The 15,241-nt window shown below is 44.8% G+C and overlaps 2 long non-coding RNA genes across 2 annotated transcripts in view; both read right to left on the minus strand.

The window, feature by feature from the left end:
• LOC308184863 overlaps window positions 1-15,241 on the minus strand; it is a 473,467-nt gene that overhangs the window by 215,466 nt on the left and 242,760 nt on the right. The window lies entirely within an intron of this gene.
• On the minus strand, window positions 244-8,473 carry LOC308184848. The gene is made up of 2 exons (XR_013942948.1): window positions 7,580-8,473; window positions 244-4,528 (listed from the first exon to the last, which is right to left on the minus strand). It is a non-coding gene; the product is annotated as an uncharacterized lncRNA (long non-coding RNA).

A 15,241-nucleotide genomic window follows, 5' to 3' on the forward strand; every position in this document is an offset into this window, starting at 1 on the left:
GTACCTGTTCAAGGATGTTTACCCAACACCCCCCCTTCTTGTTATCTGCCTAATAAGCCTCCCCTTCATTGAGGCAACATTGTGCAACCTTATCTCCCTCGCAGATTCCCAAATTCCTTACAGATAGTTAGCAAATCCCCCCCCTCCCCAACTTTGTCATCATATATCAAGGTTCTATTATGATCAGGAAGCTCTGTCCCAACCTCGTGTAAAATACTATCTATTTTATAACCATCTTATCCCTTTTCTTTTTTTTTTTATTTCTTTATACAATGAACAAATACATCTTACCCATTACAATCCCTCCTTTTCTTTTAGGCTACTTATTTTGTTCATTAAATTCTTCCAAAGCTTTTTTACACATCATCAAGGTTTCAGTATCTTCTTCCTGATCTACAGTTTCATACTTAGCACGTATAAGCATCAAATGTGCAGCCTCCAGTCGACTTTTTACAATAGCAATTACCCGGTTAAAGATACATGGGCCAAAAGTCAACACAAATATTAGCAACAATAATGGTCCAGCAATAGTAGATAACAATGTTGTAAGCCAAGGTGAGTAATTAAACCAAGATTCATACCAACTCTGGCGAGCTTCGTGTTCCCTTTTTCGTTTCTCTAATCCTTCTCGGAGTTTTTTCATAGTGTCCCTTACTACTCCTGTATGGTCAGCATATACGCAACACTCTTCTCGCAGGGCTGCGCAAAGTCCTCCTTGCTGTAAGAATATCAAGTCCAGTCCTCTGCGATTTTGGAGCACTACTTCAGATAATGACCTGACTGACTTTTCTAGGGCCGTTATCGATTGCTCTATGCGAGCCAAGTCCTCATCCACAGCAACTCGTAAAGAGGTAAATTCTTGACTTTGTTTAACTAGGGATGCAATCCCCGTTCCAGCTCCCGCGGCCCCTAAAATCATTAAAGTGGCTAGGGTAACAGCTGTTACCGGTTCCTTCCTTTTTAGATTAAATTGTGGTATTGTGTGTTGCATGTATATATACTCTTCAGAATGGTACAGAATTCTTGGTATAATTACTACCTGTACACAGAAGTCGCGGGACGAATTAAACAATTTTAAAGACAGACACGGAGTTACCCCTAAAGACGAACATACCCATCGAGTATTATTAGCCGGAATCAACCAATTAGAGGGTTGTTTTCTATCTTCTGTAATACTGCATAAATCTCTTTTCCCTCTTGGGACTGTTCCTATACACCTACCTTTCCCTGTCACCTGTGTTAGAGTGATCCCGGTTTCCTGCCCCCAGTTACATTTGCTGGGGTTTGATTCATTCGAGTATTCGAGTGCACCCATATCCCCTATTGCCTCGTAATATGGAGGCTGGGCACTGACACATAACCAGCATTTTTTTGTAATTTCCGGGTTTGTTTGATTAAGGAGTTGATAGCTGGCTTCAATAATTTTCAACATTCTACTTAAGGAAGAATCATCCCTATTTCTTCCTATCGCAGTGGGAGTAGGAGTGGGAATGGACGTCATTTTATTATTACCAGGCCGCGTGGGGGTCAATTTAGTTGTCGTGGGGCGAGACGTCCCTTTGTTTTCCAAATGTGAGAGGGGGCCTACCTTTCGAGGTGTTTTAGGCGGTTCTTCCTTCTTTATTAAAATTATTTCCCCTCTATCAGCTCCTTTCTCATAATACCTTATTCCCCAAGTCCTTCCAAGGATCCACCCCGGATCCATCGGATTAGTTACGTTAACCCACAAAAACGCGCAATTCCCTTTTTGTACGGTCCCTGTTCCACGGTGATAGACTGCCTCAACCGTGTTCCGATTACTGCAACCCTGAGGCCCAAATTGGACAGTTAAATATTTATCTTTTCCCCCGCCTGGATTCCATGCTGTGGCTATAGTTTCGCAACCCCAATAAGCGCAGTAATACTGTGCTGGGGAATTACAGTAGCTTTTCCCTGGGTTAGAAGCTGGGCATAAGTAGAAATCTGACTGATTGTTACATAGCTCCAAAGTCGTTGTGAGGTTGCAGAGATCAGTCTTAAAGCTGGGAGCCCCTGGCGTAACAATCTGCTGTACGACCGTAGTATCGAAAAGTCTTATCAAGCTCCACAAGAAAGGCTGATGCGGGTGGTGTTGACCAGCGGTGGGTGGCATGACCATCGCGAATAACCCCAAGCACCACAGGGGGTAGTGAAGGTCCATTCCCACTTGTTTTACCACTCTGCCTCGCCCGTCAGATGGGGTGCTACCACCTACGGGGTTATGATTCTTCTCGGCAGCAGTAGTATTCTTCAGGGACCATGGAGCCTCCACCCCTTCCCAGTAATGCCTACCGAGTTCGTCGCAGAGTCAGCTTTAAGTCCTCAGAGCCGGAAGTCACTTCCCACCTGTCGTTCTGTATTGGCCCTTTAACTCGGCTGGCGTGCGTCCATCCCCGTTCAGCAGTCCGGACAGCAATCTCTGTAGTTAGCAAAACAATATAGGGACCTTCCCAACGTGGGGTCAATGCAGTTTCTTTCCAAGTTTTAATCAAGACCTGGTCCCCAGGCTGTATATTGTGTATTGCCATATCCAGAGGAGGGCATTGTATAACCAGACCCCTTTTCTGCAATTCCCTCCTTCTGTTCCCTAACTGTACTAAATAAGACTTCAAACTCTCATCTTGAATGTGGGGGTGATCGACGGGTATCTCTAAGTCATAGGGCATCCCATATAGCATTTCAAATGGTGACAACCCCAGATCAGTTCGGGGTTTCGTACGCAGGTTTAGCAAAGCAAGAGGTAAGCATTTTATCCATGAGGTTTTAGTTTCTATCATCAATTTAGTAAGTTGTTTCTTAATTTCCCCATTCATTCGTTCTACTTTTCCCGAGCTCTCAGGGTGCCAAGGAGTGTGGTATTCCCACTTGATTCCTAAGTTTCTCATAATTTCTTGTATAACCTTTGACACAAAGTGAGGCCCTCTATCAGAATCTATCATTTCAATAACTCCGTATCGAGGGATTATGTTCTCCAGTAAAATTTTTACTACTGTTTGTGCCGTTGCCCTTGCCGTAGGGAATGCCTCGACAAAGTTAGTCAAATGATCTACTATCACGAGCAAATATTTATATCTCCCTACTCTGGGGAGTTCCGTAAAGTCCAATTGAATTTTTGCGAAGGGTCGATGGGCCAATTCCCTTCCTCCCATAATCCTTTTCCTTATGTTTTTGGCATTTACCCTTCGGCAAGTTATACATCCATTAACTATTGTCTTTGCTATATCATATATTCCAATACACATATACTTGTATGCAAATTGGTCCACTAGGGCCTGTACTCCCCAGTGGGATTGATCATGGTATCTCCGTAGCACCCTCACAGCTACTGATTTAGGCAATACCTCTCTCCCATCAGGTAGCAACCATCTCCCTTCCTTATTTTCCTTAATTCCCATTTGTATCATTTTCCCTTTTTCTTGCACAGTAAAACACAACAAGGGGGAGAAGAAAGTCCCTCCTATCAAAGACATTTGCAAGCCATGTTTGAAACAATTTTTGTAAGGAGGGCTCTCTTCCTTTGAACAATTACATTCTACTCCATCCATCCCCCAATTCTTCCAACACCCATAACAAGGTTCCCTCTTTAAATCCTCTCCACAAGTTGGGCAATCCGCCCTTTTTGTTATTACATAGTTAGTCATGAGGGCTACCCGCTTTGCCTCTTGATCAGCAAGATTGTTTCCCCTTATTTGCGGGGTCAGTCCACGCTGGTGGCCTTTTACATGTACCACCGCTATCTCTTTTGGCTCCCTAATCGCTTGTAAAACCCTAACAATCAATTCTTGATGAACTAGTCCTTTCCCCTGGGAGTTTATAAGTCCCCTCTCTTCCCAAATTTTTCCAAAGGTGTGTATTACCCCATAAACATATTTTGAATCCGTATAGATGGTTCCGCTTCTATCTTTCAATAATTTCAAAGCCCTTAACATTGCATATAATTCACAAGCCTGAGCTGACCAACTCGGACTGAGGGGTCCTGATTCTATGACTCTAAATGTTTTCCCATCTATCAGGGCATACCCCGATTTTCTTTTCCCTTCTATTACCCTAGAGGATCCATCCACATATATCTGTTCCCCATGAGTCAATTCGGTATCTTCTAAGTCCGGTCTTAATCTCGTATGTTCTTCGATGTTGCTGAGACAATCATGTTCTAGATGGCCATTTGTTTCTCCGTAGAGAAATTGCGCAGGGTTTTGTACTGGCGCAGTTTCTAGAGTCAATCTTGGGGAAGAGATCAATATCCCCTCGTATCTCAACAGCCTTGCGTCGGTGATCCATTTGTCTGCTTTTTGCTGCAACACTCCGCGAATGTTGTGGGGAGATATTACTCTAATTTCTCCTCCAAAGGTAATCTTTTGTGCCTCCTCAACCAATAAGGCCGCTGCTGCAATTGCTTGTAAACAGTTTGGCCAGCCTCTAGTGACTGGATCTAGCAATTTTGACAAATAGGCCACAGGCTTTTTACATCCTGCCCATTCTTGTGCCAGTACTCCATACGCAGTTCCTTCTGTAGTATTAACAAACAGGAAAAAGGGCTTCTTTAATTCGGGAAAGCTTAAAACCGGTGGATTCACGAGTTCTTCTTTTAGGAGCATCAGTCGTTCCTCATCCTCTTTTGTCCATTTAAGATGGCCCTCGTTACTCAATTTGTTGTATAAAAATTTTACCTTCCCGCTGTAATCCTCTATCCACTGTCTGCAGTACCCTGTCAATCCTAGCAACTGCCTGATTTGTTTTTTCGTCTCTGGTGCCCTGAGTTCTAAAATACCTCTAACTCTTTCAGGGTCTAATTTCTTTGTTCCTTTGCTTAATAAATGGCCTAAATACTTTACTTCTTCCTCCACGAATTGTAATTTTGCTTTTGAAACCTTTAGTCCCCTTGAGCCCAAAAAATTCAGCAAGTTTATACTTGCCTGTCGTACGATTTTCTCATCTTTCCCCGCTATTAATAAGTCATCTACATATTGGATCATTTTGGTCCCTGGCATTCTATCGTAATCCTCTAGAATTTGCTCCAGGGCCTGGCCAAACAAGTTTGGAGATTCTGTAAACCCCTGAGGTAACACTGTCCACCTTAGTTGCTGTTTCCTGTGAGTGTCGGGATCCTCCCATTCAAAGGCAAAATAATTCCTACTGTCCTCATCAAGAGGACAGGCCCAGAAAGCATCCTTTAAATCTATTACACTGTACCACTTGTCCTCTGGGCTTAATTGGCTCAATAAGGTATGTGGGTTTGCTACCACGGGGAATCTGGTTATAGTTCTCTTATTAATTTCTCTCAAATCATGTACCAATCGGTATTTACCATCCTTTCTTTTAACTGGTAATATAGGGGTGTTGAAAGGAGACATACAGGGTTCTAACAACCCCTGTTGTAATAATCGTTGTATGTCTTCCTTCAGACCCTTTCTACCCTCTTCAGACAAGGGGTATTGTTTTATCCTGATTGGTACTTCTGGCTCTTTGATAGTTACCTTAAATGGTTTAATGTTTAACCTTCCAACGCTCTCCGAGGTATACCAAACCTCGGGGTCTATCTCTTTCTCATCCTCTACCCGAAGAAGACACAGCTTTATTTCCAGTTTCTTTTCTACTACCTCTAGTCCTATGCCTAATTCTATTATCAAATCTCTACCTAATAAGTTATATTCGGCTTCTGGCACAAGAAGCAGATGCCCCGTACCCTTTTTTGATCCCAATTCAATCGGTACCTCTTTTATAACGGGGACCCCAAAAGGCTCCCCTTTTGCTCCTATTACCTGTATTCTATCCTTTGAAGTTCTACATCCTAAAGGTAATGTCTGGACAGTTGATCTTTCAGCTCCCGTGTCTATGAGGAATTCGATTTCCTCGCGCTGGGGGCCCACTCGTAACTTTATCAAGGGCTCACTGTTCCTTTGGGTCCCCAGCAAATAGAGCCCCTGACACCCCTATTCATTTCTAAACATTTTCTCATCCTCTTTCCTCTGTCGGCACTCCCTTTTCATGTGACCCTTCTTATTACAGTAAAAACAGGTCACATCTCTTCTTTCCTGGGCACCCTTTTTCTCTTTCCTATTCCTTCTAGTAAACCCTTCATTCCTCCATCTTTGTTCATTGCCAGCCCTTCTGGATCCTTCTCGCACCGCTGCCACCATCATTCGCACTTGCTTCTTTTCCTTCTCATCTTCCCTACGAACATACACCTTTTGTGCTTCCCTTAATAATTCGTCCAGACCTCTATCTTGCCAATCCTCTATTTTTTCCAATTTCTTTCTGATATCTATCCAAGACTTAGCCACAAACTATGTCTTAAGTAATGCTTCCCCTAACGGGGAACCTGGGTCTAACCCACTGTATAATTGCAGACTTTTACGAAGTCTCTCCAACCATTCTGTTGGAGTTTCATCCTTTTTCTGTTGTTCACTGAATGCTTTATTTATATTCTGTCCTCTGGGCACAGATTCTCTGATTCCTTGTATTATGATTGTTCTTAGATCCTGCATGTGGCCCCTGTGTATTGGATCCTGGTTATTCCAGTTAGGTGTCTGCATTGGCCACTTAATATCAGCAGCAGGACCTTGCTGATGTTGCTGGTCCCAAATTCGCATACCTGCTCTCCTTATCATTCCTCTCTCTTCTGATGTAAATAATATTCCCAAAATAGATTGTAATTCTTCCCAAGTATAAATGTTTGGCCCTAAAAACTGATCTACCTGTTCGGCTACTCCTAACGGGTCTTCTAAGAGACTTCCCATCTCCTTTTTAAAGTCTCTAACGTCCCCTGAATTAATGGGGACGGCTACATATCCCATCCCTGGTTGAGGTCCCCCCATTGCAATCTCCCGCAAGGGGTACAACCCTTCTTTAGCGCGACGAGTCTGGCTTCTAGTTACTGGCCCTCGTCTCCCTTGGACCGAGGCACTGTCATCCGAATCCTCAGATTCGGCAGCAGAGGGTGCTGTTGGCAAAGAGGGCACGTAGGGAGGTGGCGCAACTGGGACTTCCAAATCTCTCTTCTTTCCCTTCCCTCCTTTTTCTTTTAGAGGGTATAACTGGGTCCCAGTTTCAAAATTTATCCATAAATGTGCGTATTCGCTTTCCTCTAAACTAAATGGTTCCTTTGAATTAACATAAATATTTAGAGCCTGACATATCCAATCCTCAAAGGAACCGAAAAGGGGCCAAAACACACTGTCCCCCTTTATGGGCTTATTACCCCAGATCTCTACACAATAATGAATCATTTTTACTTTACTTTTTCCCCGCCTAGAAGGGGAATTACTCCAATTCTTAATCATTAGCCCCAGCGGGCTATCCGGGGGAATAGGAGGAATATTCCTACCGCTATTTCCCCCACCCATGGGACCAGAAGGCTTACTTTTCTTCTGTCCCATCTTCCGGAGTACCTTCACTCACACACACACACACTTCCCCCTTTTCGTGGCCCAGTCCCTCGCGGGATGTGGGAACCGCACTACCGAGGGGTCCGCACTCGCTTCGGCCGCGATTGGCCGTCTCAGAAGCCGTACTCCGGGATTCCCCACCCTTACCGAACGGATCACCGGCCTATACTTACCCACCCCGTGGGTCTTCGTTCGGTCTTCGTGCACAAAGATTGCTAAGGGTTTGCCGGCTTTATTTGCTTCTGCTTAATTTTTGAGGTTCGTCGGTGAAGGCCTGAATGAGACTTCCTGCTTCGAGGGCCGCCAAAATCGGCGGGGCGCCACCCCCAAAGAGGAGTCCTCAATCAAATTGCCTATCCGAGTCACGGCACCAAATTGTTATGAACAGACTCGCATACGAAGTCGGTCTGTTAATAAATGTTATTAATCACAGAATTTATTAATTAATTAAGTAAGCAAGCAGAAGCAAAACAGCGCTGGGCGGCCGGGGAGTTCCGACTCCGCAGCGGCGCACAATTTTCCTTCTCCGGGGGTGCTGTTTTATAGTATCCGAGTTCCAGCTTGTCCGGGCTTGTTGAACCAGCTGCGGCTATGCAGTCCAAAGGGGGGGGGGGGGCTGCTTCCTCTCTTTGGTGCTCACGCGTTGTGCTAATGTTTGGGTGGGGGGAGTGAAGTAGCAGACAGGATGTCTTGTGATGGGGTATTTCACAGAGTCTTTGTACCTGTTCAAGGATGTTTACCCAACACCCCCCCTTCTTGTTATCTGCCTAATAAGCCTCCCCTTCATTGAGGCAACATTGTGCAACCTTATCTCCCTCGCAGATTCCCAAATTCCTTACAGATAGTTAGCAAATCCCCCCCCTCCCCAACTTTGTCATCATATATCAAGGTTCTATTATGATCAGGAAGCTCTGTCCCAACCTCGTGTAAAATACTATCTATTTTATAACCATCTTATCCCTTTTCTTTTTTTTTTTTTTATTTCTTTATACAATGAACAAATACATCTTACCCATTACACAGTGCATATTTCAAAATCATGAATAACCTGTGCTGTAGTGTCCATGGTCAGGTCCACCCCTCGATCACGAGCCCATCTGTATGTTGCATCCCTGCCTTGATGGCCTGAGGTGTCATGGGCCCATCGGGCTATAAATAATTCACTGTTATGTTGCCAGTCCAGGTCCACCTGAGCCACTTCAATCTTAGCAGCCTGATCCACCTGCTGGTTGTTTTGATGTTCTTCAGTGGCCCGATTCTTGGGCACATGAGCCTCTACATGGCATACTTTTACAACCAGGTTCTCTACCCGGGCAGCAATATCTTGCCACAATGCCGCAGCCCAGATGGGTTTGCCCCTGCGCTGCCCGTTGTTCTGCTTCCATTGCTGTAACCACCCCCACAGGGCATTTGCTACCATCCATGAATCAGTATAGAGATAGAGAACTGGCCACTTTTCTCGTTCAGCAATATCTAAAGCCAGCTGGATGGCTTTCACTTCTGCAAACTGACTCGATTCACCTTCTCCCTCAGCAGCTTCTGCAACTCGTCGTGTAGGACTCCATAAAGCAGCCTTCCATTGCTGATGCTTCCCCACAATGTGACAGGACCCATCAGTGAACAAGGCGTATTTCTTCTCATTTTCCGGTAGCTTGTTGTACAGTGGGGCTTCTTCAGCACGGGCCACCTCCAGCGTGATATCAACATTATTTTCATCCTAAATCCCAAACACAGCACCCTACCAGTTACTAGGAGGAAAATTAACTCTATCCTAGCTGAAACCAGGACACCCAGAGCATGTAAAAGAAGATACCCGAGGCTAGGCAGCATAATCCTACTCACAGAATTCTCAGTTCTTCAATTCAGAATGTTATTTTATTTCTTTATATATATATATGTATGTGGGAGTATCGCCATGGGGGTCGACAAGCTCCATGGCTGGTGATAACATGGGACTGGTGATGATGAAGCCATGAGGAATGTAAACAAGTTAGAAGGAACAAAGAATGGGCGATTCACGAGAGGCCTTGCTGTCTCAAACTGCTTGTTTTCCAACCATTCAGACATGGAAGTTGCTAAATGTTTGCTGTTGCTGGGCAAAGTTGTTAACTAATGAATAGCTAGTGGGAAAGCACCTACTGCTTAACTTTGGGAGAGAATTACTGGACACCCTAAACACTCTTTAATAAAGTTGTGACAAAAGTGACAAATTTATAGCAGAAGAATTCAGTTGAAGAATTCAGTTCAGAATTCACTGATTATGTGGCTGATAAAAATTATTGAAAATATCCCAATAAGGATTTATATAGTTACAATATTATTAAAAGTTTATAACTACTTGCTAATTGGCATCAGTAATGAAAATTAATATAGCTACATGTACTTAAGTATTTCACCCGGTAATAAGGAAATGAACAGAGACATGAAATAGTACTAATAATTAATGCTACATATATTTTATTAGACAAATAGTATGTCCAAGGCTTTGCCAAGAGAAGGAAATACTGTTATTCATCTTGTGTACAATGTACAGTGGTACCAAGTTAGTGTTTTAGCTGGAGATGCTGAGAATAATACTTAATGATACAGATACATCAAAAAGAGATGCCATATCACAGGAAAAAGACAGCAACAGTGCTGAAACCAAGGCAGAAGTTTCCAATACATCTCCTTTTGTGATGTTGTGAAAGTTAGATGGAGTCTTTCTGTACTTCAAATTCATATTTGCAAATACAGATTGTATCAGTTTTCTGTCAGTGTGTGGTAAAAAAAAAAATCTATACTGGAATGGGGAAGAAGCATTGGCAGCATAGCTACAGAACTGCAAAGGCAAGAAACATCAAAAGATCTGGGGATCTCATAGGTAGATCCTAAAACAGCAGTAGAAGTCAGAATAATTTGACAGGTACCTGGTGTGGGAATAGAAATGTTTTTGCAGTGTTACATTGTATAGAAGGAAGGAATGTGGTATTGAGATATGCTTACAGTGATAAGAAAGCTCAGCAGGTGACCTCCTAAAATGCAGACAACCAGACTCCTTAGAGCAATCAGGTCAAAATCACTATGTTAAGTCAAGCCAGATAAGGGGAGAAAACATTACCATCTCAAAAACAGGCCAGCAACTGAAGGCCAGGCATTGTCTGTGAAGCATCAGGTAGATTGTGAACCTGGATTACCCACTCCAGTGGGGAAACAGGGGAGGGTCCTGTCATCAAAAAGTATATAAACTGTGTTTTGGAACTAGTGGGTGCGCTCTCCTGCTTGTGGGGCGCCCGCCATTGCAATCGCGAATAAATTACTACTTCACTGAGATCCTCGCCTGAGCCTAAGTTATTGGCTACGGAGTGTTTCTCACAATTTGGGGGCTCGTCCGGGATTCAGTCACCTACCGGGGAGCCCCACCGCCGCAGCAGCAGGAAGGCATGCCCCGCTGATTTCAGCGGTCCTGTGCATCGACGGTGGCGGTTCTGCGGAGAGCTGACAGAGGGCCCGAGACTGATTAAAGAGGCAGGATCCATGAAGTAGTGGGGAAAGGAAGAAGGTAGGCACTCCGGGTTTAAGAATTGATCCGGTAACTCTGTGCACAGACCAAGGTAAGAAATATGAAGTATTGCCTTGGGGGTCGGGTGAGACTCTGTGTGACGTGTGATTGAGACATACTTTTGTACGAAGCGAGTGTGGAGTCCTTATCCGTGGTTCCGTAGCTCTGCGAGGGGCGCGGCCGGAGACGGACGAAGCGTGAGATAAGGGAGAGAAAGGAAGAGTCTCGGGAAATTTGGTGTATGGTAAGCCCTTGCACAGGGAAGTGCTTGGCAATACACCAGGGAAATTTGGTGTGCGGTAAGCCTCGCACGGGGAAGTGCTTGGCAGTACACCAGGGAAATTTGGTGTACAGTAATCCTTGCACGGGGAAGTGCTCGGAAGTACACCAGGGAATCTGGTAAACTCATAGGTGTGCGGTAGCCCTTGCACGGGGAAGTGCTTGGCAGTACACCCCCATTTTCCAGGATAGGAAAAATGGGAAATATGAGTTCCAGGGGACAGGGAGATATCCCTGGGGGAGTGCCTACCGAAAGTTCTTCCTGAAGAATTATAAGAAATTGGAAAAATAATCTCAAAATTGGAGGAGATGGTAAAAAAAAAAAAAAAAGGTTAAATATCGTGTATTAGTCTGGACAAAAGAACCAATTAAGGAAACAGCAGTATTTTGGCCAAAATACGGGCCTGATAAAAATTCAGGCTTTAAATTTATATGTAAACAACAAGATTCCTTTTTTTTTGGAGGAGGAGCCAAGTTATGCTCCCTATAATCCTAATATTGCACCGGTGGCAGCAGCAGTCGCTCCAGGAAAGGAGACAGGGACTGCAATTAACACTGTCCCTAGAGAAGGAGCGTACTCCAGGCTCTGGCAAGAATTAGAACAAGGTAGAAGAGGTACTGAGAATTTTGCCTTCCCTGATACTAACAGTACTAACACTAACTGTGTATCCTCTTAAGTGAACTTCCCCCCGTTCTTACCAGCAGAGAGGTTAGGAGTTTCCTAGGACCTAACCTATACTCTTGGGGGGGGAATTATGTATATAAATATGTAGTTTACAGGGAAAGAAATGGGAATGATCAGGAGGAGAGCTGCTATACAAAAATGGGAAAGAGCTCATCCTCCAGGACCAGGGGTAATACCGGCAGGGCAGAAATAACCACTTGCCGATCCTGGCTGGAAGAATAATAGTGTGCAACACAGAAATCATATGAGAGACTTGGGGTCAGAATGAGAAAGTACTTGGGGATGAATCCTGAGGACCCGGTATCCCAAGGGCTCTTGAAAGTTCATTTTGTGATTGAAGCCTGGCAAGATGCACAGAAAATGCTCCAGAAGGTGGGGGGATGTAGTGAACAGTCACTGGGGGGCCCTCCTGTGGGAGGCCCTGAACGTGTGTGTCAAGAGGGGAGATGAGAAGGAAAAGCAGAGAGTGAAACTAATGGTATTGACAGTGTAGCAGGTAGTGAGGCAGAGGGTTGGAGAAAGAGGAAGAAAATCTTCAGGGGGAGTCAGGGCCAGGATGGAAAGGAGAGGAAGAGAGATGAAGGAATGGCAGGCAAGGAAAGCTACCTGTGTTGTGGCCTGAATCTTAGCAGGGACAGGCTTTGATGGGATGTTTTAAGTGTGGGCGGGCTGGCCACTTCAGGTAGGAATATCCGGAGTGGAAGAAGGAGGAGAGAAGGAAAATGGGATGAGGGAGAAAGGTATGGAATTAAGTTGGACAATGACTGAGACTTTGGTGAAAGTACAGGCTGGAGAAAGATAAGAAGTGTTAAAAAGGGTTATTCAAGGTGTTAAAGGTGTGGTATGTAATGTTTGACAGAGCTGTTTTTTGAATGAGTTGGGAAAGTTGAATGAGCAGGGAAAGAGGATGTAGGCACTATCTAAGTAACAGTCTAGAAGTTTTGGTATATTTGCTGTGGTGTTTGGTCAGTTTCCCAAGTATCGAGAAGGGGGGGGGGCGGGGGGGCAGCCTGCTCCACCAGGGGCCTCTCCACAGGCCACAGGGGTCTTCGGATCCGGCGCCTGGAGCGCCTCCACCCCCTCCTTCTGTGCTGACTTTGGTGTCTGCGGGGAGGTTTCTCCCTCCTCGCTCTCCCAGCTGCTGTTGAGCAGCAGGTTTTTGTTTGTTCGTTTGTTTTCGTGGATGTGCTCTCACAGAGGCATGGACTGTGTTGCTCATGGCTTGGCTCTGGGCAGCAGTGGGCCCCTCTGGGGCCGGATGAAATTGTCCCTTATCTGCCACGGGGAGGTTTCTGGATTCTCCTCGTGGGGGGCTGCCACTGCAGCCCCCCCCGAACCTTGCCATCAAACCCAATACACTGGGGCAGCTAGGTCATTACTGGCCTGTAAAGTATCAGGGATTAAATTAACTAATGAAACCCTAAAAAGTGATGGGGGTAGAAGGGGCTGGGATAACCCTGCCACCTTTGGGGGATACCAAGCTGAGACCAGGGGATAAAATGATCTCTGGGCAATTATTGTATGTACCCAAGGCAGGGACGAACTTGTTGGGAAGGGATTTGATGATGAAATTGGGTATTCAAATAGTAAATTGTTAGACTGGAATAACAGAGTGTTATTAATGGAGTGCTCTCAGGCCCTGAGAGCAAAGATATATTCACCTCTGACTGGAAAGACCCTGAAATGGGGGTGGAAGCAACAATACAGATGGACAGTTTTATCTCAGGGGTTTACAGGGCCATCAATTTATTTGGGCAAGTTTCAGAACAGATTTTGGAGCAATTCCAACCTCCCGAGGAGGTATTACTGTTACAAATATGTGGATGATCTTTTATTGTCAGGACAGGAGAAAACAGTTGTGAAGGAAGCTACTAACAAGCTATTCAACTTTCTGGGAAAGCAGGGCTTGGGAGTATTGAAAAATAAATTACAATACAGGTATTTAAGGCATCTAATGTCTGAGGGAAAACGGAGAATAAATCCAGAGAGGATTCAGGGAATTGATGAAAACTAAGAAAGAACTAAAAAGTTTTAAGAGAGATTTCTTTAAGGAATCAGGAGCCACGAAGTCTGAGGGAAAATGGATACTCCCTGATGGGAGAGAAATGCTGAATAAAGCACCAATGAGGCAAATATGATGTTTTACATCAAGAGAGTCATTGGGAGATGCAAGCAATGTGTGATGTTGTGCTAAGAAAGTATGTCTGTGTAGGAATATACACTTCAGTGAAGCAAATATGCAGAGGATGTACCATATGTCAAAAGGTAAATAAAAAGGTCATTCGTAACCCACCTAGAGGGGGACGGGAGCCAGGGATTCGACCTTTACAAAGTATACAGGTAGACTTTACTGAGTTACCTAAAGCAGGGAGATTTAAGTACTTGTTTGTCCTAATTGACCACGTGACTGGGTGTGTGTAAGCTTTCCCCTCCGTATCTGCCACTGCAAACACGGTGGCTAAGGTATCACTGGAGCAAATAGTCCCTAGATATGGGATAGCTGAAAACATTGATTCAGATCAAGGAACTAATTTCACTTCACAAGTACTGCAAGTGTTAGTGTTGGGGAGAAGCGAATGGATGTTTTACTAATGTCTCTTAGGTAATGGGACATACAGTATAATTAAGCATTGCCAAATGTACTTACATTATCAATTAATCTATGTACACTGGAAACTTAGGGAGTACATTGAACAATCAAAAGAATCGTTGAAGGGGAACCCCGGGAGGGAACAGGTACAACCTGACCTTGGATAAGGGCCTGGAAATGATGAAATGAGTTGAAGCAGAACCAAGGAGCGGAGGGAGCATGCGTCGAGTAAGAAAGGTGAAAAGTTTAGCGGAGAGGAAGACTCCTTACTTCATCTGGACGACCACCTGGATGACCACCAGAGTGCGCCACGCATGTGCAAAGGGGAGGGGAGCTAATTAGAATGAAATGCGAGGCTGATGTTGCAACCTGTAATGAATATGTATACCTTACGCAATGTTGTATGTATAAATAATGGCTGGGAAGTAACGGGACTCGAAGCCAGATTTGGGCACCTGCCCCGGCTTCCAGCGCTGAATAAAGCACCTTCATATAATCACTTGGTGGTTATGTGGTTGCTACGCTAACATTTTGGCGACCCAGGTGGGACGGCGTGGGCACTGCTGAGGCGGATCGTGTCTCGGTTTCACTCCAGCCGGCACCGAGGGATTCTCGGGGAGCAGTCGACCACGACCGACCTCCGCTGCTCACGACGTACCACTGGAGCGGTAAGCAAAGGTGCTTTCAACTTTGGGTATTCGGTCCCGATTTGGTTGGGAAAGCCTGCCGGTCAGACGCGG

Source organism: Anser brachyrhynchus, assembly GCF_964034855.1.
Source record: "Anser brachyrhynchus genome assembly, chromosome: W".
Taxonomy (NCBI): Eukaryota; Metazoa; Chordata; class Aves; order Anseriformes; family Anatidae; genus Anser; species Anser brachyrhynchus.